The sequence below is a fragment of the Vulpes vulpes genome, chromosome X (assembly GCF_048418805.1).
Source record: "Vulpes vulpes isolate BD-2025 chromosome X, VulVul3, whole genome shotgun sequence".
Taxonomy (NCBI): domain Eukaryota; kingdom Metazoa; phylum Chordata; class Mammalia; order Carnivora; family Canidae; genus Vulpes; species Vulpes vulpes.
The window spans coordinates 68,956,222-68,969,988 of record NC_132796.1 but is presented as its reverse complement, the minus strand read 5'-3'; the positions used below and the strand labels follow the sequence as shown (position 1 = coordinate 68,969,988).

The 13,767-nt window shown below is 36.6% G+C and overlaps 1 pseudogene; it reads right to left on the bottom strand.

Annotated features, from left to right (window-relative positions):
* Positions 1 to 7,248: 7,248 nt before the first annotated feature.
* LOC112925692 (melanoma-associated antigen D1 pseudogene) lies at positions 7,249 to 9,190 on the bottom strand (annotated as a pseudogene).
* Positions 9,191 to 13,767: the final 4,577 nt, after the last annotated feature.

Below are 13,767 nucleotides of genomic sequence, written 5' to 3'. Positions count from 1 at the left end.
GCATGATAAGAATACTGAGAAAGCTAATGTTAGACTGCATTGGAAGAAGAATGGTGTTCTGAGCTAAGTCGTTGAACCCCAAGTCTCCAGAACATCCCCTTTGGAAAAAATCAGTTTTACTAATGATCCCATTATCTAATTGCATTTTGCCTAAAATTCAACTTCTTTTTGAGTGTTTTGGCATTAATTCAGAGATCCTACAAATTAAATATAAGTATATGCAAACTTTAAAAAAGGGACTTTGGACAAACTATCCAAAAGTTTCCTTGTATGACAAAATAGGAAAAACACCCATTAGAAAGACAAACTATACTATCATTCATAAAATGCAGAATACTTGAGAACTGCAATTTTAGAATATAAAACTGTACTTTTTAAAATTATTAGTTTCAGAGGTAGAAGTCAGTGATTCATCAGTCTTATATGATACCCAGGGCTCATTACATCATGTGCCCTCCTTAATGTCCATCATGCAGTTACCCCATCTCCCCACCCCTCCTCCCCGCCAGCAACCTTCAGTTTGTTTCCTATGGTTAAGAATCTCGTATGGTTTGTCTCCCTCTCTGATTTCATCTTGTTTTATTTTTTCCTCTCTCCCCTAAGATCCTCTGTTTCATTTCTTAAATTCCACATGAGTGAGATCTTATAATTCTTTTCTCTGATTGACTTATTTCACTTAGCATAATGCCCTCTAGTTCCATCCATGTCATTGCAAATAGCAAGGTTTCAAATTTTTAATGGCTGCATAGTAACAATTATATAATTGTATCAGAAATACTCTTTTACATATCGGGTTTAAAATACCTAAAGTACTAAAAAGACATTTAAAAAGAATACAGCATGACATGAATGCAAAAACACTTAGAAAAACATTGCAGTTTAGATGAAGTAGCACATAATCTTAGTCTACACAAGCAAGGTTACAGTCAGACCATTGTACACAGTTCTGAATACCCAATAAGAAAGTGCAAAATGTTGACAGAGGAGAAAGAAGGATGATTGGAAAACTTGAAACTGCATCATTCTAGGAACAGGTGAGGCAACTGCAGATGATTTAAATGGAGAAAAAAGAAGACTCATGTTGGACATGATATTTGACTTTAATAAATGAAAACTTTTATTACACTTATTCTGTTAGCTCCAGTTATCCAATCTATAATTAATAAATCTGATGATACAAAGATTTAAATCAGGGTTGAAAATATGAAAGAAGAAGGTTTGGTTAATAATAACTTTAAAAAATTGAAATGGGTGCCTTGGAATTATTCATTAAGATCGCTCTTTCAGGGTATTATTTGTAGTTTTAATGTTAAGATTAGTATCATTAGGATTATAAAGAAACCACAATTTAGAAAAATTCTACTGAGGATTGAAACTCTGAATTTCTTTCTTAGGCTTGGCATTAAAATTTTTCTCTCTGAAAATTATTTCTATCCACCTGTGACTCTATTTCTTTCTTGATTACTTTTTTTTTAAATGAAATACTGTGAACTGTAAATGAGATTTTATTTGGAGACGACTTTTACAGTTTTCAGGCATCCAGAACATTACCAGGAATCTGACAGGAAACTGAAATACTTATTATCAAGCCATTATAAAATGTTCCATAAGTACTGGTGTCAAATTATCACAGGCTTTGTTAAGTCATGTCTTTATGTAAAACTCAAAAGCAACAGTAAATTAAAATTTGATGAGAAGAGAGGTGAATTGTAGGCCCATTGTAGACACACTGACCTCCTAAAAGACAAAATAACCATAAATTGCAGGCTAAAGCATGAAGAATGTGATTTTGCCGATCATTTAGACAAATGTCTAAGTTAGTCAGATGTCTGCACTTGGTTCTGAATTTTACTTTTTGAGCCTGTTTAATTTGGATTTATATAGTTCCAATATTAGTTGAGTCTAGGAAATTGGTCTTGCTTCACTTCTTATCCTAAGATTCTATACAATTGCTACTACTTAATATGATGGAGTAGGAGTTGGGAAGATAAGAGTTTAACCTTGTACTTCAATGTTAGTATTAAAATATAACTGGAAATAAGGACATGATATCTATATACTAAATGAATAAAATGTGTTTTTTTCATCTGAATTGTTTGAGGGGTGTTTATTTTTCTCCTTAACTATTTTTAAGTGCTCACGGTTTTTTTCATTATTGTTGCCTTTCTGATATTTAATCATTGAATTAGTAGCAGATCTCACCATATTTTGGCATTACTTGATTTCATTAATAGTCACTACCCAGAAAAACTACTTGTAGAGCAGATTTCTATAAAATAAATTATCTTTTTCCATCAAATGTAAGGAATGTGTTCCTAATTTTTTTTCTGCTGTTTCTGCCTCTAGGTGATTATAGCACAAGAGTACAGTTACTCCACTAACTCTGAACATCTGCCACCTGCCTGAAGCCATGGCTCAATTAAGGCATGGGATGCAGGAAGCCCTGCTCTTTCTACCTTGCTTTAGTTTCAAATGCTTGCTTCATGCAGGCAACTTATCCTCCCCTACTGCCACAACCTAGATTTAATGGCACATCCAAGATCAGACTGGGAGATATGAGTAGCAGCTGGTCATATCCTGCTGTTTCTGTGGCAAGGTAGAGACAACTGGAGATTTCATTTTGTATATGCTCCTGGAAACTGTCTGCTGAAAAATTTCTATTCATGTGATATTTCTGGAAATATATATTGAATTTATGCCCTACTCTTCCATTATGGTGAATTTCTCATTCGTGAATCCTCATGGAATGGGGTACACCTGCACTGTTGAATCAAGAAGCAGGGAAGCTGCCCTGTAAAATTAACAGTTGGCAATTAGTGTTAGGACACATTACTGCATTTGCAAATCTACACAATAAATCTACAGACTTTTTATATTCTTTTGCTTGTGTATGTGTGTGTGTGTGCATTATATTCTCAGCTAAGAAATTACTACATCTCTTAATTGCTTCACACTGTGATTCAGTTTGTTCAAGCAGCATTTAATCAGCAATTGTGAAGACAGTGTTATTGGAAGCTTTGTCTTTTAGCTAAGATGTACAATTGAAGTCCTGATCACTTTGTACTCAATAATTCTCCAATGCCACTTTTTTTAAAATTTTTATTTATTTATGATAGTCACAGAGAGAGAGAGAGAGGCAGAGACACAGGCAGAAGGAGAAGCAGGCTCCATGCACCGGGAGCCCGACGTGGGACTCGATCACCGGTCTCCAGGATCGCGCCCTGGGCCAAAGGCAGGCGCCAAACCGCTGCGCCACCCAGGGATCCCTCCAATGCCACTTTTTTAAGGATATGGACATTAATTAGCTCCAGTGTCCAAAATCTACTTGAAATTAGGTAATTACATTGTATATCCTGCAGTATCTGCTGGGAATCACGTTCTTTACTTCCTGTCTCTAACTGATGGCCAGCTGGAAAATAGCTTCCAAATTTTCCCCAGAGATGGTTACATGTCAGAAATGATTCCTTTATAAGGTTTTCAGAATGCTCAAGATGAAAGGAACTATATAAATGGCATCATTATTGCTTATTATTATTGTCGATGACAACTCTCTTCACAGCATCATTGAGTTAGTAATTTGGATGCAAAGGATAATGTTATAAGATGTATCTCAGGGATTTTTTGTTTAAAAAATTATTATGGACTGAATGTTTGTGTTCCCCCAATATTCTTGTGTTGAAATCCTAACCCACAATGTCATGATAACAGGAAGTAGGACCTTTGGAAGATAATTAGGTCTTGAGGGTAGAGCCCTTATGAACAGGATTAATTAATAGATTATAAAAAAGACTCCAAAGAGTTCTCACTATCTTCCTGCCATGTGAATTGACAGTCCACAAATGAGAAGACAACTTTCACAAGAACCAGGCTATGCTAGTACCTCAATCTTGGACTTTCAGCCTCTGAAACTATAAGAAATAAATTTATATTGTTTATAAGCCATGCAGCTTATGGCATTTTGTTATAGTAACCCAAATTGGCTAAGACAAATATTTTCATAAGAAACAACTTATATTGGTCTAGTACTTCCTAAATTCTTAATAATGTGTTAGCATAAAAGAATTTTAAAGTCATCCTGACTTGAGATTTCCCCCAAGGGTAGGAGTAGTAAGGGGAAAAAGAGACAGTTTTCTAAAGCCTATTTTGAAAAAAAATAGAGATAATATTCGAAATCTTGAGTAATCTGGTGGATGAAATGTTCATTAGTGATGTAAAGAAAAGATAATGTGGGAATTTGTCCTGTGAGCTATCAATGTCTTCTCACTCATGAAAATAAACCCTTTTGGCAGATGTCTTCAATAAAATATTTTGAGGAGCTTCCATCTCCCAAAAGTCCAAGTGTGAAAAGTCACATTTAATTAAAGACCACTGGCAGCCCGGATGGCTCAGCGGTTTAGCACCGCATTCAGCCTGGGGCATGATCCTGGAGACCCTGGATCGAGTCCCACGTCAGGCTCCCTGCATGGAGCCTGCTTCTCCCCCTGCCTGTGTCTCTGCCTCTCTCTCTCTCTCTCTGTCTTTTATGAATAAATAAATAAAATCTTTAAAAAAATAATTAAAGGGATCCCTGGGTGGCGCAGCGGTTTGGCGCCTGCCTTTGGCCCAGGGCGTGATCCTGGAGACTCGGGATCGAATCCCACGTCAGGCTCCCGGTGCATGGAGCCTGCTTCTCCCTCTGCCTATGTCTCTGCCTCTCTCTCTCTCTGTGACTATCATAAATAAATAAATAAAATTTAAAAATATAAAAAAAAAATAATTAAAGACCACATTTTATAACCACAGAATAGCACTGATCTATTATATCTTAACTTTTAATGGTCACATACACATCCTAAAAATTAAGAAACTTTATATAGAATTGTACATTTATATATAGATGGTCCAAGTCTATATAAATATGAGATGTGTGGTTCATATTATATATAGAAATCATACTGGTCATATCAGCTATTTTGATAGTTGTTTATGTTAACACAACTCGTAAGCAAGTTGCACGTTAATGGAATCTATGTCAACTCTTTTTAAGTTGCATTATCACAGCAAGTACATAATATCCTTAGGGAAGGAAGGCAGTTGAAAGGTGATCCAGTATATCATCCATGCTGTGAATTTAGTGGTGAGACAGCACAGTGGGAATGGTTTTAGATAGATATAGTTTCTGTCTGTGACAAATTCTTTTAAGATTAACACCATAATCACAAATATCCCTGGATTCCCTTAATAACCCATTTGTAGAATTAACACTCTCTCTCAGTAAAAAGCATACCTTGAATGAGATTAACATGCTCCTGTAGGGAAGACACCATGTCTTATTCATTTTTATAACCTCTGCTCCTAGTAAAGTAGTATACTGCAGGAGTTCAATACTTGCTGAATAAAAACTTAATGATTTTTTTCTTTTTTTATTTGTATCATTTCTTGAAATATAACAATTTATATTATCAATTTTCTAATACTTTTAGTTCATCTTAAAACTTCTGTTTATTGTTTTAAAACTTAAAACATCTTAAAAATGCTTTATTGTTATAGAGGCTACCTCCTATCATTCTGGACTTTCTGAATGAATATGTGGTCACCCAAGGGATTTATTTGTTAACAACTATTTTGCCCCTTCTATATACAAGGAACTGTGAAGTATACAAACACAAAAAATTCAGGTCCCTAAAAGAACTTGCATTATAATGGAGGAAAATGAGGCAGTAGAAAGTCATAACTGCCCAAACAGAGATACTATAAAGTGATATGTAACCTCAAAGGAGAGAAAGATGTTACTGTATGGGAGAAGAATTAAGTGGGGAATGATCTACCTTCTACAGGTGTATCTCAGAGACAGTTGCAAATTGGTTTCAGACCACTGTAATAAAGTATAAATTGTAATAAAGCTAGTCAAATTATTTTTTTGTTTCCTAGTGTATGTAAAAGTTATATTTACACTATACTGAAATATATTAACTGTGTAGTAGCATTATGCCTGAAAAATGCACACACCTTGATTAAAAAATTCCTTATTGCTAAAACATGCTAACCATCATCGGAGCTTCCAGGGAGTCATAATTTTTTGCCTGGTGGAGGTTCTTGCTTCAAGTTGATGGCTACTTGAGCAGAGTAGTGGTTGCTGATGATGGGAATGGCTGTGGCAATTTAAAGTATCAGTGAAATTTAACCACATTGATTGATTCTTCCTCTCACAAATGATTTCTCTGTAGTGTGTGATGCTATTTGATAACATTTCACCCATGGTAGAGTGTCTTTCAAAATTGGAGTCAGTCCTCTCAAGTGCAGTTACTACTTTATCAACTAACTATAGTTATCCTAAATGATTGCTGTCATTTCAACAATTTTCATAGCATCTTCACCAGGTGTAGATTTCATCTCAAGAAATGACTTTCTTTGGTCTTCCATAAAAATGAACTCTTCACCTGTTAAACTTTCATCATGAGATTCTGGAAAATTCAGTCACATCTTCAGGGTCCACTTCTAATTCTAGTTCTCTTGTGATTTCCACCACATCTGCAGTTATTTTTCCCACTGCAGTCTTGATCCCCTCGAAGTCCTCCATGAGGTTTAGAATCAACATCTTCCAAAATCCTGTTAATGTTGATATTTTGACCTCTTCTCATGAATCAGAAATGTTCTTAATGGCATCTAAAATGGGGAATCCTTTCCAGAGGGTTTTCAATTTACGTTGCTTAGATCCATTAGAGGAATCATTATTTATGGCAGCTATAGTCTCACAAAATGTATCTCTTCAGTAATAAGACTCGAAAGTCAAAATTACTCTTTGATCCATGGGCCACAGAATGGATTTTGTGTTAGAGGCACAAAAACAACATTAGTTTCACTGTACATCTTCATCAGAGCTCTTGGGTGATCAGGTGCATTATCAATGTGCAGTGATATTTTGAAAGGAACCTTTATTTTTGTTTGTTTCTAAGAAGTAGGTATCAACAGTGGCCTTGGAACATTCAGTAACCCATATTACAAGCAGATGTTCTGCCTGAATGGAGCACAGGCAGAACAGATTTTTTTTTTCACTTTGCTGTTCCAAAGTTTATATTTGATACCAAAACTTGACAGCACACAAGGGGAAAGAACGGCAACAGACAAGGAAGAGCAAGTAAATTTGTCCTGCATGCCACTTTTAGTCAAGAGGATGTGGCTTTCTAGATAGCTGTGTTTAGAAGAAATTTGAGGCTTCAGCCTCACTCAGGGGAAAGACTAATGCAGCTGAATAGCAATATCAACATCTCACTCAACCCAGAATAAACCAGTAACACCAAAGTTGGAAGCAGAGTTGGCATTGACTGTACCACCAGGGTCAATAATGGGGCCAGTGAAGGTCTGACGAAATCAGGGTAGGCATTCTGGTGGTATCTGGCCCAGAAGGTAAATGGGATTCTAGACCAGGTTTCGCCAAAATCTCCTTCCTGATGCCAGATCAGCAGCTCAAACTCAATGTCATCTCAGCCACAGGGCCCAGCTACAGCTTCATCTCTAATAAATACCCTTGCAAGTTCTCCCTTCAGCCTGGTCCTTAGCCTCAGCTGCGGCAGCATCCAGAAAACCCAAGGCCTCATCTGCAGTCTCCATGAACTGTGCAGTCCAGTCACAAGGATCTCTCTTCGGAATCTCTATCTCAGCATTTTCATCTGCTGGTTTCATGGTAGGAACAGAGGTCCCAGAGGAACTCATACTCAGGAGGGCTGCTGTTGGGCACTCATCTGTAATACAGGTACTTTTGCTTTATAAACTTATAAGTGAGAAGCTTCCTTAGATCTCCAAGGAGATCAATCTCATTCCAGAATGCAGTGCCATCTTGCATAATGCCTCCCAGAGAACAACTTCACTGGCATGGTTGCCGATCCTGAAGATGATGCCTCATATCACTAAGATAGTGTTATTGGGCTTAGGTGTGTCTTCAATTGTCTCTAGTATGTCAGTCAGGGACTCAGGGGTACTGATGAAAATATATAGGTGTTCTTCTTTGTCAATCTCCTTCAATTGAATCCCAAATTTCTTCTCCTGTATAAACATCAGTGTATTCATGGATGATATTCCTCAGCATTTCTGAGCATTTGATGGGCACCTTAGTGTAATCTTTAAGCATCAGGTATTCAGCCAACTTAGCTGTTATTTCCTGAAGAAGGGCTGTACCTGAGGAACCCAGGTTCTGTGAGGCACACAAGATGGGAGAAGGTCGCATGTTCTACCAGTTAGGTGGGTGTGACCAGTTGGTGGGAAGTGACCAATTAGGCAGCAGAAGCCAGGCTGGTGGTAGGGGTAGGAAGGCTTTGCCAATCTGGAGGACCATGGCAGCCTCATGGGTTCTGCCATCCAGGTGGATTCTGCTAAGCCAGTGCATTCAGCCAGACAACCATACCAGGCCAGACAATGGGTTTCCATCAGGCAGCTGAGTTTTGCCAGCCTGGTTGGGTCTGCCTAGCTGGGAAGCTCCGATGTGCTGGTAGGATCTACCTGATGGGTTCTGCCAGGCCAATGGGGTCTGCTAGAGCAGTTTGGGGGTGCACCATATGGGTTCTGAGTAGAAACTGGAACTGATGCAGACCCTCAAGTCCCTGGAGCCAGTGGAGCCCTCCTCTGATTCCCACTGCTGCTCTCATTCACATTCAAGTTATTTATCTTACAGGTCCTCTCATCCCAAATTATGGCCCTGGACTCCAGAGTCTGATCGTGGGAAGCAACTGCTATCTGTGCAGCTGCACCATCAGATTCAGAGACACTTAGGTGGATTGTGCCTCAGGCTTGGAAGTGGCCATCTTGGCTTGTTCAATATTCTGGATCTGGATATCAGCTGTTAGGGCCTTAGTGGTTTCAGAAAAATCCTAAGCACCATTTGGGCCCTTTGGGGTGGCATTATGGGATTTATAGGCTGCCTTAGGTGCCACATTGGGTATCTCTTTGGCATTGAAAGCCTAAGAGAAATCAAAGGCATGATTTGGGCCTTTTGTGGTGGTGTTCTGAGCCTTAAAATTTGTTTTGGACCTAGTGGCAGCTGTTAAAGCCTGAACATCAGCCATCTCATTGGCTTTTGGGGACTGTGAACTCTGGGGACTAGCATTTGGCCCAGCTGCTGTGCCTCCAAGATCTGGATGACCTCCAACGAAGTGCCATCTTCTGCCTCAGCCTAGAAGTGTAAGAGGCCCACACCACAGTCCATTTTCTAAGCCATGGCTTCTGTCCCTCTGTCAAGAACAGAGCCTCGCCTCAGATTCCAACCCCAATCCCCTCATTGCCTCCCCTCTTTACCACTCAGAAGATCAGGATTGCTTTGCTTGGCTCTCTCTAGCTGTACCCTTTCTTTGTTCAAGAGAAAATGACAGTATAGCAGCCCAGAATAAACATAATTCGTAAGGGCCCTAGGATTTTTGGAATGAGCATTGGCATCACCTTAAAGTCACCAGCTGCATTAGCCCTTAATAAGAGAGTCAGCCTGTCCTTTGAAGCTTTAAATCAAGGCATTGACTTCTCCTTTCTACCTTTGAGAGTCCTAGATGGTATCTCCTTCCAATAGAAGGCTGTTTGGAAAATCTTTTTTAATGTAATCACCTTCATTAATTATCTGAGCTAGATCTTCTGGATAACTTGATGCAGCACTTACTGCTTCACCTTGCACTTTTATATTAAGGAGACAGCTTCTTCCTTAAACCTCATGAACCAACCTCTGCTAGCTTTCTTTTACAGCTTACTCACATTTTTTAGGCTTCATAGAATTGAAAAGAATCAGGGCCTTACTCTGGATTAGGCTTTGGCTTAAGGGAATGTCACAGCTAGCTTGATCTTCTATTCAGGCCACTAAAACTTTCTCTGTATCAACAATAAATATATCATTGGTATGGAAAGAGCTTTTTTTTTTAAATTTCCATCAAGAACTTTTCCTTTGCATTTACAACTTGACTAACTGTTTGACACAAGAGGACTAGCTTTTAGCTTTTCTTGGTTCTCAATGTGTCTTCCTCACTGAGCTTAATCATTTTAAGCTTTTGATTTAAAATGAGAAACATGTGACTCTTCCTATCACTTGAACACCTAGAGGCCATTATAGGGTTATTAATTGACCTAATCTCAATATTGTTTCTCAGGGAATTGGAAGAACTGAGAAGAGGGAGTGTGATAGGGGAACAGTCAGTTAGTGGAGCAGTCAGAATATAGACATATTTATTGATTAAATTCATCATCTTATATGGGTGTGATTTGTGGCACCCCAAAGCAATTACAATAGCAACATCAATAATCATTAATCACGATTATAATATCATATCATATCATATCATATCATATCATATCATATCATAATAATGAAGAGGTTTGAAATATTGTGAGAATTACCAAAATGTGGGATGCCTGGGTGGCTCAGCGGTTGAGCATCTGCCTTCAGCTCAGGATATATCCCAGAGTTCCGGGATCGAGTCCCGCATTGGGCTCCTGCATGGAGCCTACTTCTCCTCCCTCTTCCTATGTCTCTGCCTCTCTCAGTGCTCTCATGAATAAATAAATAAAATTGTAAAAAAAAATTACCAAAATGTGAACAGACATGAGGTTAGCAGATGTTGGAAAAAATTGGCATTGATAGACTTGTTCAAAGTAGGGTCACCACAAATGTTAATTTGTAAAAAATGCAATACCTTCAAAATATGATTAAACAAAGTGCAATAAAACAAGATATGCCTATAATTCAAAAGTGGGACCTTGTTTTGTTTAAGAGATGTCCCTTTGAAATCTTGTACTGATAGTATGTATTGGTTGGTTATCTTTTAATTCCTTTGCGAAATTTTTTCTGGTTGACAAATTTGCTTATTATTATTTTTAGGTAATACTTAGACTGTTCAGGAAGATTACTTAATTCACTGGTTGCTGTGCAATGTGATGTCAAGTCCTGATGTGTTAAGTGCTTGCTTTCCTTAAGGTTTTTCATAAGACATTTTGCACCTTCCACAACACTTATAAATTTATTTTGTAATTATAAAGTTAATCTAGAAAAGACCTTATGTGTATGTGACGCAGTTACTAGTCAAACCAGTGGATGAATTTTTAATCAAACATGCCTCTTCAGAAAAGAACTATATTTTCTATCACATTTATTTTGTTTTAAAAAACTTGTGGATGGACAATTCAAGCATGTAAAAGTCACTGGGATCAACCTGCTATTTCTCAACTAATCAAAAATGTCTCCTGTGTTTCCACTTATTATAAATTATTGTGATAAGAAAAGGGCAAGCACCGAAATTAGTTACTCTGATAAAAGAAATCAAATCTCACTAGAACTGAATGTAAAAACCATCATAGTACATTTTTTCCTGAAATTCATTAACCTCACTCATATGAAACTTAACACAGAATTTTGATCTAAATACACATTTCTTTTATTAGTAATTACTGTACTACATATTGTATTAAATGCACTCTATACACATGGAGGAGTTAGATAGTCCAGAAGTTAAGTAGCTATCCTGTCTCATAATATAATTTATCTCTCTGGAAAATAAATAGGTCTTTGATGACAGTAATCTGAGATTCAAGAAGATAGTTGTTGAAAATAATGGATAAAGATTTAGGGTCTCATTCATAAAGAGAATGTGTTTCATATCAAAGATGGTTGAAAGGAAATTACCAGGCCTCACATGATAAACATTTAACTCACTTTTTCCTCCTATCCTCAATTTATGCATATTAAATCAATAGTTCTCCATTACTATAAGAAAAAAAATGCTTGTTGATTGATGAGAAAATATATTCCCTATAGGAGTCCATTAGCTTCTTTCCATAGTAACTTAAACAAATTTTTTTTTTCTTCAGATTTTAGGGCAGAATTCTCAATACTCTAGTGTTAATGCCTGTAGCATAACTGTTCTGAAATTATTTTTATTTATCCTTTGCCATGTTACATTGAACGTCTTATGGGAAAATACATCTGTGGAATACCACAGCAGTCATTCAGTATTTGCTGGTAATCTATACTAGCATTTTAAGAAAACTGCATTCAGAAGTAGTGTTATAGGGACCTGTAAGGGAAAACTTTTGTCCAAAAAAGAAGAGAAAGTAATGACAACAACAACCACAAAAACAATATAAAAAGGAAAACTCTTTCACACATTAGTTTAATTTTGCATGATGCTGAAATAAGTTGAAAAAATAAGAACTTCAGCCAATCAATTGTTTGCTCATTCTACATGATTATAAATAACCAAGTAAACAACTTCCCAAACAAGGATTTAACTTGCCTTCTTGAATTCTGAAACAGATATATTTTGCTGCAAGTGAATATACAGAGAAGCAGTAAGAAATCATACTTAAAGATTATTTTGGGGTAACATTAGATCAATATTATTCTGCAACCATAAAAACTTAATCTTACATGCTTTATGTATACTTACTTTGTAATTTAGTGCTTTTGGCACTTTTCCCACTTCCACTTATTCCAGATATATGACTTCCAATGTGGATAATAGAAGTCCCCTGAAAATAATTGGTCAAAATATTTCCTAATAGATACTAGAAACAAAATTTTAAAATAAAAAAATAGCAATATTTGCTGCTTTTGATAAGCACTGTTATTTCATTGGTGGGACGACTAAAAATTCTTTAGCTTTCCTTTTCTGGACATTCTCTGGACCCTCCAAATACATACAACACCACCTCCCTATACATATACACATGCACACATACAAACATATACAATCTTAATCACATAGTGTAACTGCATCAGAAGTGCCATATCTCATCTACAGAAATAGTTATAATTGTTCTAAACAGCATATAGTCACTAACCCCTGCTATACCCCTTTAGGCAGTGTAACTGTTTCCATACTAAAAACAAATGCAGGATTTATTATGTGACAAGAATACCATAGAGAACAATACATTTCTTAAGAGACTCAAGGGGAAAACACTACAAAAAGCCAGGTGACAGGATGACTAGCTTTATTTGCATATGTTTACAGAAGTGACTAATCAGGACCCACTTAGCTCCAAGTGGCAAGAATCAACTCAAATTAAGTTAAATTAAAACCAAGAATATAATTAGCTCATATAGCTTAAAAGGATGCTGGAGAAACTAAAAATGGTCAGAGGAACCACAGAAATCAGGACTTCAGGGTCTAGAAATAGAGACAAAAATACTAATATAGTGTATACATATGTACATTATTGTTTATATGTATGATGTATACCAATGTTCTGTGTGTGTGTGTATATATATATATATATATATGTACACATATATATATACATTTATATCTTGAAATACGTAACATAATCCAATACAAATACACTGTGATGTTTCTGTACATCTGCTTAGACTATATAAAGTATTGAGTGGTGATTTTAGAGTGCATTCAAGCTAAATTTGTGAGACAAAGCAAAAAAGGACTGAGATAATAGAGATTTCTCATTGAGCCAGAAAAACAATAATATGACCCAGAAAGTATTAAGTAGATTAAAAAACTTAAAAGAATATCTAGCACTTAGTGAGTGTTCAGTAAATATTAGTTGATGAACTGTACTTTTGTCAACTTATCTCATTTATTTCTTACAATATCCAAAAAATAGAAAGTTTTATTTTACAGCTGAGGAAATTGGAGTGCCATGCAAATTTTGTGTGGTCACACAGCTTATAAATAAATGATTCATCTGGGGTTGGTACTCAGGAAGGTTTTCTCTCAAACCTATTGTGTTATAATATTTGTCAAAACAGTATCTTACAGTAAAATTCTAACTTATGCCATTATTTGTAAGGTAAATTTGCTTATA